Below are 17,570 nucleotides of genomic sequence, written 5' to 3' on the forward strand. Positions count from 1 at the left end.
CCGTTGATATTCTTAAGCCAGAAAGTTTTTCAGACGTTGGTATTCAACAAACTTCACTTCAAGTACAAAATGAAAGTTACGAAGCAGACGACATCTACACCGTTTTCTTCTGTATTTTATATTTAATTCGATTTTTTTTTAAATCTTGCGCATTTTAAACAAGTTCTCCGCAAAAGCAAAAAAAAAAAAAAACACAAAAAACACAAAAGACACCCCCCACCAACAAACAAAAAAAAAACCCAACAACCATTCACTTCGTTTTTTTTGAAAATCTTACGATTCGGTGTTCTTTACCTTGCTTGACAAATTGAAAGAAAATGGCGGAAAAAAATTGAAAATTGAAATAGAGGGAAAAATGAAAAAGAAAAGTAATTGAACATATCTGAAATATTTATTATTTTTTATCAACACAAAGTTGCAATAATCGTATTTGCAAGATAACGTTTTCCAGTGGATCACGATTAAATTTATTACACCATATGAATTCAATCATTTTCCACGAATTCAATCGTTTTCCATGAATTCAACCATTTTCGTCTCGCTCCACATAGTTTCAATTGAATTTGCTATGGCCTGATTAACAGGATTAAAAACGGTTTAATTCATCTTAGTATATTCTATGTATATATAAAAATCTACAAAATGATATCGCTGTCGGCTGCTAGCTTCCATTTTCGTTTTGCCCCGGCAGCGAAGGATTTTGTACACGAACATCAGAAGCACTTAATCTACTAGGCATTTGGCCAGGCAAGTAAAGAAGTCTTGCTCAAGATCACACAACTAGTCACAAAGGTACTACTTAAGAAGAGTGGTCCCGTTGTGCGCACACGCGTACTCGCGCATCCGCGCTAGCTAGTCGTGACTAGTCGATCCTACAACGACTACCTAGTAAAGTAAATAAAACACAAAATAAATAATTTTTTTTACACAAAGTAAATAATTTTTTAAAACAAAGTAAATAAAACACAAAAATACAAAGTAAATAATTTTTTAAGACAAAGTAAATAAAACACAAAAACACAAAGGATCGACTAGTCACGATTAGCTAGCGCAAGTATGCGCTAGTACGCGAGCTAGTACTTTTCTTAAGTAGTACCGTCACAAATCTCCAGAATATGTGATGCACACCGTGCAAAAACCATTTATCAACTAGCTGTAAGTATTTATCTATTTGAATTATTTCATTTATAATAACTATTTGCCGTTTATTACAAACACTCATAACGTTTTACAACACGATATTGCTGTCGTCTGCTAGCTTCCATTTTCGTTTTGCCCCGGCGACGAAGGACTTCGTAAACGGACGTCAAGAAGCACTTAGTCTACTTTTATTTTTGATGTGACGATTTTTTACGGATTTCTTACGCACGAATTAAAATGTTTGCTCAGGCAAGTAAAGAAGTCTTGCTCAAGTAAAGAAGTCTTGCGGCGTAAGTTGACCAAAATTGAGAGTATGATAGAAGGCTTTCTCTTCATTCCGCAGAAGAAGAAAAATTCAAATCGGACCATGTTAATACCAAAAATTATTTACCTCAAAAAGGTGCTTTTTTTCTATGAAAATCCCTATTTTTTACGATTTTTTTACTGCTGTGTCGTCATTTTTCGGTGTATTTCAACAAGAAAAATGTTCACTTAAAGAGAATAACAAGCTACATAATGCAAAATTTTTACTTTTAAAAAATTCCAATTCTAAAGGGTCGAAAAAAACAAACAAGTCCGAGCAACGCTCGGCGATACTGCTAGTAATAACTATTTACAGTTTATTACAAACACTCATAACGTTTTACAACATGATATTGCTGTCGTCTGCTAGCTTCCATTTTCGTTTTGCCCCAGCGACGAAGGACTTCGTAAACGAACATCAGAAGCACTTAATCTACTTTTATTTTTGATGTGACGATTTTTCACGGATTTCTTACGCACGAATTAAAATGTTTGCTCAGGCAAGTAAAGAAGTCTTGCTCAAGATCACACAACTAGTCACAATTCTCCAGAATGTGTGATGCAAACCGTGCAGAAACCATTTATCAACTAGATGTAAGTATTTCTCTATTTGAATTACTTCATTTATCTCTCTATATATAAAGCTGAAGTTGTCTGTGTATGTCAGGTTTGGTAGCCTTCAACTAACACTATCTCCTCCGATACCCTGCGGTGCAAGTTGACCAAAATTGAGAGTATGATAGAAGAAGGCTTGTTCTTCATTCCGTAGAAGATAAAATTCAAATCGGACCATGTTAACACCAAAAATTATTTACATCAAAATGGTGCTTTTTTTTCTATGAAAATCCCTATTTTTTACGATTTTTTGACTGCTGTGTCGTCATTTTTCGGTGTATTGCAACCAGAAAAAGGTTCACTTAAAGAGAATAACAAGCTACACAATGCAAGGTTTTTACTTTTCAAAAATTCCAATTCTAAAGGGTCGAAAAGAAAACAAACCCGAGCAACGCTCGGCGATACTGCTAGTAATAACTATCTACAGTTTATTACAAACACTCGTAATGTTTTACGTGCTTTGATACAGTATAAATCTTTAATTAATTTATTTACTAAATTGGAGGTGAGCCGACTTGTCACTGCTGATCCAGTTTCAGCCAATTTTTTAACTACACACAACGAAGTAAGTACGGTTAGCCATGTCGATTTGATGTTGACATTTAACTGAAAGATGGAGGGTTTGGAATCTCAAATATGGTGGGGCAACAATTAGAAGACTTCTGTGAAGGATTAAGAATGTAAAGTTTCTGGCACTTGCACTTCGCTTAAGATTGAGGAAGGCACAAAAAATGAGTGCTGCTTTGGTTACTCTTTTACTTGTTTCAGTCATTTTGACTGCGGCCATACTGGAGCACCGCCTTTAGTCGAGCAAATCGAACCCAGGACTTATCTTTTGTAAGCCTAGTACTTATTCTATCGGTCCTTTTTGCCGGACCGCTAAGTTACGGGGACGTAAACACACCAACATCGGTTGTCAAGTGATGTTGGGGTGGGGTGGGGTGGGGTGGGGGACAAACACACACACACACACACACATATATATACATATATACGACGGACTTCTTTCAGTTTCCGTCTACCAAATCCACTCACAAGGCTTTGGTCGGCCCGAGGCTATAGTAGAAGACACTTGCCCAAGGTGCCACGCAGTGGGACTGAACCCGGAACCATGTGGTTTGTAAGCAGGCTACTTACCACACAGCCACTCCGGCAAACTAATAAATGATTACGACCGATTGAAAAGGAGTGTATGGTTTGTATAGTGTCGTGGGCGATGTAAGATAAATGTTAACTGACCTTCACTGAACTGTGGTAAATGGTTTCTCATTTATCACTCTACGGAGTGGTTGGTGTTAGGAAGGGCATCCAGCCGTAAAATCCCTGCCAAAACAGACCCAGTAGCCTTGGGTAGATTTTCTACTTGGCCAGCTCCTGTCAACCGTCCTACCCAGGCATGCATGGGAGATGGACGTTAAACGATGATGATGATGATGATGATGAACTACAAGATTGTGAACGAACCAGCGAGGGAACCTCTACGTGGTCGCTCAACCTGCAAGAAATAGCAGTCAAGTATTTCCTTAATTTACTTTAGCGTCTTCAGCAATAAAAAGACACATTAGATAATGGGAACTACTTAAGAAGAGTGGTCCCGGTGCGCGCGCTCGCTCGCGCATCCGCGCTAGCTAGTCGTGACTAGTCGATCCTTTGTGTTTTATTACTTTGTTTAAAAAATTATTTACTTTGTGTTTTTGTGTTTTATTTACTTTATTTAAAAAAATTATTTACTTTGTGTAAAAAAATTATTTATTTTGTGTTTTATTTACTTTGCTAGGTAGTCGTTGTAGGATCGACTAGTCACGACTAGCTAGCGCGGATGCGCGACTACGCGAGTGCGCTCACTGGGACCACTCTTCTTAAGTAGTACCTAGATAATGTAATACTTGATATATCCCATAAAAATACAGAATAATCACTGCTAGAGCTGTTGGAACTATTGATACAAGACCAACAACAACGGACGGTCCGTTTGGTTCCATTTTCTCACGGTGCAAGCAAGTAATTTTACAAAAATGATCAACAATTGCAACCCCAGTCCTGTTAGTTTCAGTACAAAATAGTTTTGTTTTTAATGATTTTGTCAGAAGACCAGGCTTTTGAAGGTTCTTTGGGTGCAGTGAAATTGATAGGGTTTGATCATAGATTTGATCTGGGACTAATCAGCAGCAGTAACACCACATCTCTGGAAAGAGGTATTTATTACAATAATAATAATAAAAAAATAGCAAAAGTTTTTTAGATGATTAATCTTAATTAATACCTCTAGTTAATTGTAAGTACTTACCACACAGCCACTCCTGCGCCTATTGTAATAATCCTTTCTATTAAAGGCACAAGGCCTGAAGCTTGGTGGGAGGGAACTAGTCGACTACGTCGACTCCAGCGTTTCACTGGTAGTTAATTTATCGATCCCGAAAGGATGAAAGGCTAAGTCGACCTCGGCGGAATTTGAACTCAGAACGTAGCGGCAGACGAAATACCTATTTCTTTACTACCCACAAGGGGCTAAACACAGAGAGAACGAACAAGGACAGACAAACGGATTAAGTCGATTACATCGATCCCAGTGTGTAACTGGTACTTATTTAATCGACCCCGAAAGGATGAAAGGCAATGTCGACCTCGGCGGAATTTGAACTCAGAACGTAGCGGCAGACGAAATACCGCTAAGCATTTCGCCCGGCGTGCTAATGTTTCTGCCAGCTCGCCGCCTTAAATACCTATTTCTTTACTACCCACAAGGGGCTACACACAGAGGGGACAAACAAGGACAGGCAAACGGATTAAGTCGATTACATCGACCTCAGTGCGTAACTGGTACTTATTCAATCGACTCCGAAAGGATGAAAGGCAAAGTCGACCTCGGCGGAATTTGAACTCAGAACATAAAGACAGACGAAATGCCGCTAAGCATTTTCCCCGGCATGCTAAAGATTCAGCCAGCTCGCCGCTTTGTCTACGTTGTAATAATAACAGAAATAACGTGCATAACATACGATATAGTAATTACATCTGGATTATATATGTAATAATTAAATTATATATTATACATTTTGTGTTTTGTTATTGCTCAGTGGAAACATTGTCTTGCACGAAACTGGTCAGCGGTGCAAAAACAGATTGGGAACCACTGGTAGACAGCATGAAGTATATCGACCTCTCTAACTTAATTAACCAAAATTCATACTACTGTCTCTTTGAGTGATTTCCCTTGGCTCTTTATATTGTTTTTAACCACTCAAATTCATTTCGCCAAATGAAACATAACGACCTTTTTTTTTTCTATATGTGAAAATTTATATTCGATTTGCAGACTTGGGTATCATATTCACATGTTAGCATCATATTAAATATTTTATCTGCACGTCTAGAAGCGCCGTGTAAATAAATATATACTGATAATCAAAGGTATTAATGAATGGCTCAAATAATATCGACAGAAAAAAGATGAAAGTGTATTATTATTTGATAGAGAAGTCAAAATCTTGAACCAAACAAAATAGATTTATTAATTGGATTCTCTGTCTATGTCTGTCTCTCTTTCACAGAGAGAGAGAGAGAGAGAGAGAGAGAGAGAGAGAGAGAGAGAGAGAGAGAGAGAGAGAGAGAGAGAGAGAGAGAGAGAAACATGGACAGTTTATTTATACTTATATTGGTAAACTTATTTGTCTGATGATAGACGGCAAAGAATTCCGCACGAATAATGATTTCCCATTCGTAACATTAGGGTACAAAAAATGATGATCAAAAGTTTATATAATTTACATGTAACTTTATATATATATATATATATATATATATATGTGTGTGTGTGTGTGTGTGTGTGTGTGTGTGTGTGGGTGTGTGTGTGTGTGTATATATTATTATGTCCATTATATATATATATATATATGTATGTATATATATATAAATACATACACACACACACACACACACACATATATATATACATACAGTGGGGAGAAATAAATATTCGTACATGTCAGAATTCTTAATTTATTTAATTTCTAATGAACATAAATGGGATATACCAATACTATATTTGCATACAGCTGCATAAACTAACCCCACTAAAATACTAACTGCTGTACATCTTAAAGTGTGCTTCTCCTCCGGATTTATGTATTTCTAAAAACGATATATATATATATATATATATAGGTATGTATATATATGTGTGCGTGTGTGTGCCTCATTGCGCGTGTGTAAATGTATTTTCATTTTGAAAGTTTTCAAAAAATGCTGAGTATTGTAAATATGAGCAAGTTGACAACCAGTTAGAGTTCTCTCCCTTATATTAAACTTATTGACGACTGCTTTCTATCTATCTATCTATCTATCTATCTATATCTATCTATCTATCTATCTATCTATCTATCTATCTATCTATCTATCTATCTATCTATCTATCTATCTATCTATCTATCTATCTATCTATCTATCTAACTATCTATCTATCTATCTATCTATCTATCTAACTATCTTTATTTTTTATTTTTTTTAAACCTTCAAAAGAAAAGCTCTACCTTGTAATTTGTTCTATCTGTGTGCAGCCCTGTGTGGCTAATAAAGAAACATATCTATCTAACTATCTGATTTAATAAAATGCCAAAACCTGCGTTTATGCTTATTGTTATCCATTTTTAATTTTCAGAAATTAAAATAAAAGCATCAACAACAAAACATACATTTTTCCTTCGCTTGTATGTCGATTCTTTTCACACGACGAGAAATATCGACATTAGACAATATCATTCTGCAATCAAGGCTAATACCTACGGGGAATTTTCTATGACTTATGAACAATGCAATAATGCACAGCGGTATTTCTTCAGATCTGTATTCCAGGACATTAATCTTACAGATTTCCCATAGCTGAAAGCAAAGACACTAAGTAAATTATATCTCAGCATCTTATAGAGCTTAATTAACACTATGATACTTTAAACACAAATAGACAAGGCATTAGGAAGATATTTTTCGCTAGAAAGCATTATTATACTACTCAGATTATAACAGTACTGTAGCTTTTTGGATAATCAGTCATTTGCTTTATGCCTTGCCTCTGGATTTGTGTGCTGATTAATGTTATAAAATCATTGGAATTTCTCCTTCTTGACATGCAATACAATATATTTAACTGTTTTATTGGGCGTTCTCGCCTCTGTTCGTGGATTCTTCAAAGGCCGGTATTTATTTTATTTGTATCTTTTATCTTCTACCTGTTTCAGTCATTTGACAACGGTCATACTGGGGCATCTCCTTTGACGAACCGCTAAGTTATTTTATCGGTCTTCTTTGGCGAACCGCTAAGTTATCGAACACGTTTGGCAAACCGCTAGGTTATTTTACCGATCTCCTTTGGCGAATCGCGAAGTTATTTTATCGATTTCCTTTGGCGAACCGCTAGGTTATTTTATCGATAACGTTCGGCGAACCGCTAAGTTATTTTATCGACCACGTTTGGCGAACCGCTAAGTTATTTTAAGTTCAGACACCTTTTGCCCGATTTCAATCTAATTTTCAACATGTTAAAGTGTTAGCGGATTTGTAATTTAAGCGCGGAAATCTAATTTTTTTATAAATAAGAGATAGATAGATAGATTGATAGAGAAATATAGAGAGTAAGTGAAAGCGAGGGAGAGTTCGAAGGAAAGGAAGAGTAAGAGAGTGAGAAAGTGAGAGAGAAAGAAAGAGGGAGAATGTGGCGAGCAATAAGAAACATAAAGGAAGCAACAGAAAGTAATAACCAGACCCTCACCCACGCGTAGAGCGGGTCACCTTAAGCTAGTCTGTTGATGTAAATTCTACGGGTACTATGGAATTCTTGATGTATATCCAGTAGCAAGAGCATTTCCACAGTATGATGATATCAGGTAGCCAATCACTGCGGACGAGCTTTGCATAGCATACTACAAAATATTTACCTGAATTTTATTTAACTATCTATCTGTATTGTGTCTGGGGAGAGTCATTTTCTTTTTGTGCCTTATAATATAACACACTCACCTGTAAAATTTCAAAACTATTGAAAAGGTTGCAAGACGCAACGAAAATTTTAGAAAAATAAAACTAAGAAAAAAGTGGAAATTTTACAGGTGAGTGTGTTATATAAAAAGAAAATGACTCTCCCCAGACACAATAGAATATGCTTCAACACACGAACTCATATAAAGAATCTTGCAAACCAAATCCCAAAACGAAATATCTATCTGTATGTATGTCTATATGGACAAGTATCTTCTACTATATGCCTTGCGAATAAAATTTTGTTGTATCTTGGGAAGGTCATTATGCCAGTACTAAATACACGCATCGGTTCTTTTTTTTTTTTTTTACTTTTATTAGTTAACAAGTTAACAGTCCTGGAGTTGAGAGGGTATGTCATTCATGAGGTCGCAAATGGCGACGAAAGGACTCTGAGGAACCTAACTAATTGATTGATTAACCGAACGATTAAGAAAACAATCGATTAAATTAAGAAAACAATCGTGTAAATGGTTTAATAGACGACCAATAATTATAAAAGAAGTGCGTGTGTCTATCATTGGTAGAATGCCCCTCCCAAGATACAACAAACGACTTCACATCAAGAATCTTGTAAACTAAAAACAAAAAAACGAGTAAAATTTAATTTCAGCAATAATTTTGATCATATTCATTGCCTAAGATTACCTTAAATTATTTTACTTCCAATTATTGTTTATAATTAATGGTCATTCCGTAGAGTTAACTAACTCTTTACTCTCTCTTTTACTCTTTTACTTGTTTCAGTCATTTTGACTGCGGCCATGCTGGAGTACCGCCTTTAGTCGAACAAATCGACCCCGGGACTTATTCTTTGTAAGCCCAGTACTTATTCTATCGGTCTCTTTGCCGAATCGCTAAGTGACGAGGATGTAAACACACCAGCATCGGTTGTCAAGCAATGCTAGGGGGACAAACACACACACACAAACACATATATATATATATATATGTACTTATATACGACAGGCTTCTTTCAGTTTCCGTCTTCCAAATCCACTCACAAGGCATTGGTCGGCCCGGGGCTATAGCAGAAGACACTTGCCCAAGATGCCACGCAGTGGGACTGAACCCGGAACCATGTGGTTGGTTAGCAAGCTACTTACCACACAGCCACTCCTGTGACTGAATGACACACTTCTGTTCGTTTTGTTAGTCCTCATAATTTTGAACCAGATTTAGTCAGTCTGGCTTCTGATGAAAGCAATAAACATATTTTTGGTTTCATGAGTGTGTTCCTGCCAGAAACTCACATGCATCGAGCTCGAGATTTAATGCATGGCTGGAGGTAATTTAGTATATATAAACGAAGCTTATATTCTAGGATACTAATTAGATTTAAGTGCGATGTATATTTAATATATCAATATCCTGAATTTGATAATATGTTTTTTCCTGGTTCATCGAGTACTTTCTAAAGCCTTTGCATATGAAATATTTCCTTTAATCAGGATAAATTTTATTTCATCAGTATTTTTATCATAATACATTAAGTACGTTGAACTGAAATTGTTTTGCTGCCAATTTATGTAACTACAGATCTTACTGTGATGTCATTTACAGTCAGGCGGACTGACTGAAAAAGAAGACGTTTTCGGTTCATTTTGCTAATTTCTGTATATTAGGTATCTCATGTTCTTAGTAAAGGTAATAACATATTTGGCTTTGCATGTATGTTCCTACAATTACCACACATATTTTATTTTAATACATATAGATAAGCTGAGTATATCTGATATTCCAATATTCTGGAATAAATGGTGCTTTTTCCCCCGTGTTAATTGAAGCCTTTGAAATTCATTTAAAAATGAAATATTTCTTGTTATTTTGAGAAATTTTATTTCAGTATAACATACGTGTGTAAGGCGGCGAACTGGCAGACACGTTAGCACGCCGGGCGAAATGCGGAGCCGTATTTCGTCTGCCGTTACGTTCTGAGTTCAAATTCCGCCGAGGTCGACTTTGCCTTTCATCCTTTCGGGGTCGATAAATTAAGTACCAGTTACGCACTGGGGTCGATGTAATCGACTTAATCCGTTTGTCTGTCCTTGTTTGTCCCCTCTGTGTTTAGCCCCTTGTGGGTAGTAAAGAAATATATAATATACGTGTGTGTGTGTGCATATATATGTGTGTGTGTGTGGCTTAATGGTTAAGGTATTCAGCTCACGTTCGTGAGTTCGATCCCTGGCAGCGCGTTTTATCCTTGAACAAAACACTTTATTTCACGTTGCTCCAGTCGACTCAGCTGGCAAAAATGTGTAATTCCAGTGTTTCAAAGGACCAGCTTTGTCACATTCTCTGTCACACTGAATCTCCCCGAGAACTACGTTAAAGGTACGTATGTTTTTGAAGTGCTCATTCACTTGCACGTTAATTTCACTAGCAAGCTGTTCTGTTGATCGGATCAACTAGAACACTTGACCTTATAACCGACGTTGTGCCAGTAAATTGTAGTTATTCCTATTTTGATAGTCTTGTACTTCGATAGTTTTTCGACTTGAAGGGTCTTGATGTTTATCGCTTTTGAAAGGGTATGATTTTTATCGATTTCCTATATTTCATAATAAAATATTTGTGTAGTTCCATTCGATTTATTAAGTCTATCTAGATTAATAAATCGAATGGAACAATCCAAATGGAACAAAATTTTAAAAATTACAAGCTGTGACAGCAACAGAGAGGGTCCGCAGATTTTTAACCTTTGAACCTTCAAGGTTAAAGAATCAAATGTTAGAATGGGATCGAATTAGCTGACTTAACTCGCTCTTACAAATCCGTGGTAAAACTGTTATGTATCAATAATAATATGTCATCAACTTAAGAATGGCATTCAAATAACTAAAACATAAAAACAAAAACATAGAAAACGAACTTTTTTTTCAAACAACGAAAAAACAACAAACAGAGAAATGAGACATGCAACATAAAGAATATATGTATGTGTATGTATATATATATATATATATATATATATATATATATAGGGAGAGTTCACGAAAAAAAAAACAAAAGACGAAGACTGGTGGTGTACGAAACAAACAGATGTATTTGTATAACGCTCAGGAATTGAAAAAGTCTTTTACATTTCGAGCCTACGCTCTTCTACAGAAAGGGACACAGAAAAAAACAAGGAGAGAAAAAAATGTGTGTAGTGGCGACCGATCTACCGATATATATATATATATATATATATATATATGCGTGCCCGCGAGTGTCCCTCTACACCGCTTGTCAACGGTTGTTGGCTTATTCACATCCCTGTAACATAGCAGATCGGCAAAAGAGACCGATAGAATAAGTTCCAGGCTTAATGTAAATATTGGTGTCGATTTGTTCGACTAAAACTATTGATGACCACTATTCTTTGAGTGAAACGAGTAAAAGATAAAACATAAGACTATAACCGATCTCAAGAATGTAAACTGACTGCTTCCATCACTGATAAAATGATTTGCAGTATATTTTCCCCACTAAGTGGATGGAGGCACTCTGTCGGTTACGACGATGAGTGTTCCGGTTGATCCGATCAACGGAACAGCCTGCTCGTGAAATTAACGTGTAAGTGGCTGAGCACTCCACAGACACGTGTAGCCTTAACGTAGTTCTCAGGGATATTCAGCGTGACACAGAGAGTGACAAGGCCGGCCCTTTGAAATACAGGTACAACAGAAACAGAAAGTAAGAGTGAGAGAAAGTTGTGGTGAAAGAGTACAGCAGGGATCACCACCATCCTCTGCCGGAGCCTCGTGGAGCTTTTAGGTGTTTTCGCTCAATAAACACTCACAACGCCCGGTCTGGGAATCGAAACCGCGATCCTACGACCGCGAGTCCGCTGCCCTAACCACTGGGCCATTGCGCCTCCACTCCCCACTAAGTATGCATAACGTGGCTTCTGAAAACATTCGATCGCATTGTATTTCTCCATGAACAATTTGTGTGGCTTAAGTTTCTTGCTGAAAAAGTCAGTAACTTTCCCAATCAGTATTTCGAATTTCATTGAATATCAATTTATTTAAAAATGTGGAGAGGGAGTAGTGGGAGGAGATGAAGGTAGAGAGGAGAGAGAAAGGGGAGAGGGCGAGAAAGAGAGGAGATAAGGGAGAAAGGGAGTGAGAGATTTCCCGTTTAAGGGTTTAGATTAGAAGTGTCTTTCGGGCATTTTGAAATTTATCGTTTTGTCTTTTTATATTTCCTTCACGTTACTTCCGTTTAGATATTTCCATGGTATTTCTGTTTTGGCCCGTCCTTTTATTTTATGTAATTACTACAATCTATTTTGTCATTTAACAGAAACACACACACACACACACACACACACACACACACACACACACACACACACACACGCACACACACACACCACACACAAACACGCACGCACACACACACACACACACACACAAACACACACACAAACACACACACACAAACACACACACGCACACACACACACAACACACACACACCACACCACACACACACACCACACACACACACAACACGCACGCACACACACAAACACACACACAACACACACACACACACACACACACGCGCACAAACACACACACACACACACACACACACACACACACACACACACACACACACACACACACACACACAAACACACACAGAATTGATCGGGCCTGTAATCAGATTTATTTGTCAAATACATATTCCAGTCGGTTGAAATTCAATTCTAATGAAATTCATGCTTCGTCATTTTTTCCCAAACAATCTAATATATTACCACATGAATGTTTTTATCAATGATATATTTGTTTCGGATTTCACTGCCGCAGAGGCAATCAACTGTGTGTATGGAAATTGCCTGGACTAAAATTGGAGTAGCTTGATTATGGGCCGATGTGTTTTTTTTTTTTTCTGAGAATATAATTATATATGCAGTTGTTTTTGTAGATGTTTAAGCTCAGTTTAGTTGTAATCGCCGGGCGAAATGCTTAGCGGCATTTCGTCTGCTGTTGCGTTCTGAGTTCAAATTCCACCGAGGTCGACTTTGCCTTTTATCCTTTCGGGATCGATTAAATAAGTACCAGTTATGCACTGGTGTCGATGTAATCCCTTTGTCTGTCCCCTCTATATTTAGCCCGTTGTAGGCAATAAAGAAATAATTATATTGATCTAAGATATACTAACTGTGACCATCCCGTCTTTTTGAATATCAGAGAGTATATTGTCCAATTCGGTTTTAAAAATATTTTTTTTCTATCATGGTTAGATGCCGGTATGAAGGAGATTTAGCTGGTATTCTTAGTGACTATAGAGACCAGGTAGTAGCCCCCTCCCCCCCCTCATTGTCGTGTTACTTAAATTGTAGTTAGTAGTAGGTGCTAGTGTAAACCCAGGTGAATCAATACATTCGTACATGTTAGGGCCGGATTAAGACCCATAGAGGCCATAAGCACTTAAAATATTTTGACAGTCCCCACCTATATATATATGTAATTCAAAATAATAATAAACCATAGAATAAATTTATATTTTTTAAAATGAAAAATAAACAAACTAATAGGCGCAGGAGTGGCTGTGTGGTAAGTAGCTTGCTAACCAACCACATGGTTCCGGGTTCAGTTACACTGCGTGGCATCTTGGGCAAGTGTCTTCTGCTATAGCCCCGGGCCGACCAATGCCTTGTGAGTGGATTTGGAAGACGGAAACTGAAAGAAGCCTGTCGTATATATGTATATATATATATATATATATATATATATATATATATATATATATATATATATATATATATGTATGTGTGTGTGTGTTTGTGTGTCTGTGTTTGTCCCCCTAGCATTGCTTGACAACCGATGCTGGTGTGTTTACGTCCCCGTAACTTAGCGGTTCGGCAAAAGAGACCGATAGAATAAGTACATTGCTTACAAAGAATAAGTCCTGGGGTCGATTTGCTCGACTAAAGGCGGTGCTCCAGCATGGCCGCAGTCAAATGACTGAAACAAGTAAAAGAGAAAAGAGAGTAAAGAGTAAGATGCAAAATAATGTTTAGTTTTTGTATACTCCCACTTTATATTTGAAAATTCACTCCTACCTTTCTTTTAATTGCAAAGTCTTTGATCAGATTCTCAAAATTAATCTTACGTAACACATCTGCTTCTATACTTGGTGGAGATAAGGCATCCAACATGCCTTATTGTATAGTTGTTCCGATACCATTTTAATATACTCCAACTTAACATTCAACTGAGCAATCTGCGAGCATCAGTGTTAAAAATATACGAAAGGTAATGTCTCTATATGGAAAGACCTACTCAATAACGTTTACCATTTCTGTGGCGCCTCCTTCTCTTGATGCTCTAAGCACATGCTTATTTTGCTTAATGATTAATCCAGCGCTTGCACACATATCACAAATTACCGTATATGATGGCGTATAAGAAAATGTCTCAAAAATCATCCCGGTTTCTATATGCGAAGTTGGGTCTCCCATAAGCTTTAATGCACTAAAAACTTACTTTTTCCTTGAATATACGCTTCTGAAATTGAGATGGGTCTTATATATCCATGAGTCTTTTATGCCATTGAATGCAGTTATAAGCACATATATATGTCCTTATGTACATACTTATGTACATAAATGAAATTTTCTTTTTAGCCGAGGAAGATGTCTGCGTGGTGCGGACGCCTCGTTTATGAGAAATTTATGTGGAATAGGCTGTTATTCAAGATTATCATGCAATTTACCGCCGTAAAATAGTTAAATTCGCGATAGAAACCAGAAGTGATGAGACTATAGAAGGGTGATAGATGCTTACCAAGAAGTAAATTGGGCCACAATGTGTGGCTAGTAATGATTTATTTATGTCATATCTTCATGAGTATATGTGGCGAGACAAATTTAAAGATCGTGAAAAACTATTCTCGAATTCAATTTCGTGCGTCAATGATTGTTATGTATTTTCGTAAATGTGACGGTTTTCATCTTTATATATAAAACTGAAGTTGTGTGAGAGTCTGTCTCCTCCGATTTAGATTCCTAACTACTCCCACATTTTGCGGTGCAGTTTAACCAAAAGTGGGTATCTTATAGTCGTCATTCATATTGAGCCCTTCTGGGTATTAGCGCGCGTCTACGATGAGTCTACGATTAAAAAAAAAAATTACCATAATTTTTTCGTTTTTTTAATGCATTTTTTGCTCGGATTATATGAGGGAAGTAACTCTCTAAAATGCTTATATAGTTATTTCCCTTACAAACCCGAACAACGCCGGGCGATACTGCTAGTCTTACATAAATGGATGCATGCACAATACATATATACAAACAGACATGTAGGCAGGCAGACATACATACGTGAATGAATGAATGAGTGATAGCTGCAACTTGATTTCTAGTAATGCTATCGCTTGATTGTTATTCCTAAACACGAGCGGACGATGTGGCTTTTCAATCCTGCTAGGGACTTAACCGTTTTTTTCAGATGTGGAAACGATGGGTCCCTCTTGCAACAGGTGTTCAGAGAGTTATTACCCACATTGACGCATGCTTTCATTCTATGATGGGATTTTTTTATTGAGTGCTTTGCATTTCTCAAATCGAAATGTTTAAAACTCAAGCAATATCTGTATCTGAAGTCCTGAAAAGTAAAGAAAGGCCTTCCACTCTCTAAGCAATATATGGACTTGCCCAAAATGAAGAACTGGTCTATACGATGAGATGCAAGTCACAGGTTTTACATCAGAGTGTTCCTTCTAAAAAGATATTTAAACAAAGACTAGCCGTCTCCTACTTCCAATTGTTGGATGGCCGCTGACTCTTACTGAGTTCATCCGCCCTTTGACAGGTTTTGTTTTCCATTCTGCAGGGTGTCCAATGAAAACTATCCTCATTAACAAGCATGTTCGTAGGGTTGCCGGCTCAGTCGTCGTCGGCTCGACTATGCGATATACATACACACGAACATACGTACTTATATACATACGTACACTGTAGCATTCTCGGTAGTTCTCTTCCCGCTCTCTCTGTCTTTCTTATACACACAGAGATTTTCTTGATGCACATGGTATATTATAAAAATAAAAAACAAAAACAAAACTAACAGTAACGTGTTGAACATTTTCATTTTGCTTTGTTGTCGTAGCTATATATAATTAAGTATATAATTTTCGTATACTGCTTACTTCCGTTTACAGTTTAATAAATAAAATTAAAAAGCAGCTTATATTTAATATAGTAATTTGGTCTGGGAAATCTCTTGTAAGAAAACTGAATTTTTAACCTACTAACGGCGAGCTGGCAGAATCATTAAATGAGTTGGACTGGATATTTAATGGCATTACTTCCGGCGCTTTACGTTCTGAGTTCAAATTCTGCCGAGGTCAGTTTTGCCTTTCATTCATACTTTCGGGGGTCGATAAAATATAATACCAGATGGAGTCGATGTAATCGACTTTCGCCTCTCTTCAAAATTGCTGGCCTTGTTCCAAAATTAGAAAGAAGTATTATTTCACATTCATCACTCATTATGTTTTAATATTCTGTCAGTTGGATTACGGAAGTGTCGATCGGGTACCATTATTGGGTCGTGATTGAGACAATCAATTGGCTATAATCTGGCCCTGGTTTGTTAATGTATACTCATCACTTTAAATAATACAAATTTAGCCACGGACAATATTTATTAATTCTTACTAACATGGATGACGGCAGTATCTTCGTGTCCGAAGTTCTCGACGAAAAGCAGTACGCCGTTAATTGGCTATGTAAACCGACCCTTGACCGCTACACGGCTTTTCTTCCTGCCTGCACTTAATATAATTGTGAGTGTCAGTTCACGCAATTCGGTCCCACTCTTTAGACTGTGGCTCAACGGGCTACGGTGATCAGAAAGTTGCAGGTTTTATGTTTGAGTGGCCTTCTCCTTTATGAGTCGTTTTACAGGGCAAGGGAGTTGCAGGAAGGGTGTGAATAAAATAACTGAAACGCTGAATACATGTTATATAATGCATATTATTTTGAAACAACACGGACGTATTTGCTGTCATTCTTTTTGATTATTCAAATATATACATTCATTTATATACACTTATGATTACATGCATATGATATCATTTTGCGACGGTCTTGGTAAAGATATAACTATAAAACAAAATGAATGTATAATCTAATACACAAAACTTTTATTGTACTCGTAACGCTGTTGATTAATATACTATGGAACGAAATCAACGACATAATTTATTATTGAAATGACATTTGAATTATATTATTCGCAAGACATTTGATGAGGAAAAAAAGCATTTCAAATTAGATGGTGTGTGTGTGTGTGTGATCACAGCTGAGTGGGCAGCCACTGTGCTTAGTTCACTCGGTTTCTGGATTCATGTTCAGCAATATGATTTTTTTGCTGATATGAAAATAAGGATGTAGTGCATTGTATTACGATTTGTCAAAGCGATACCGCAATAGAATAACATTACAAATAGATTATGCTTTTGATGTTGTTGTT

This window comes from Octopus sinensis, linkage group LG11 (assembly GCF_006345805.1).
Source record: "Octopus sinensis linkage group LG11, ASM634580v1, whole genome shotgun sequence".
NCBI classification, from domain to species: domain Eukaryota; kingdom Metazoa; phylum Mollusca; class Cephalopoda; order Octopoda; family Octopodidae; genus Octopus; species Octopus sinensis.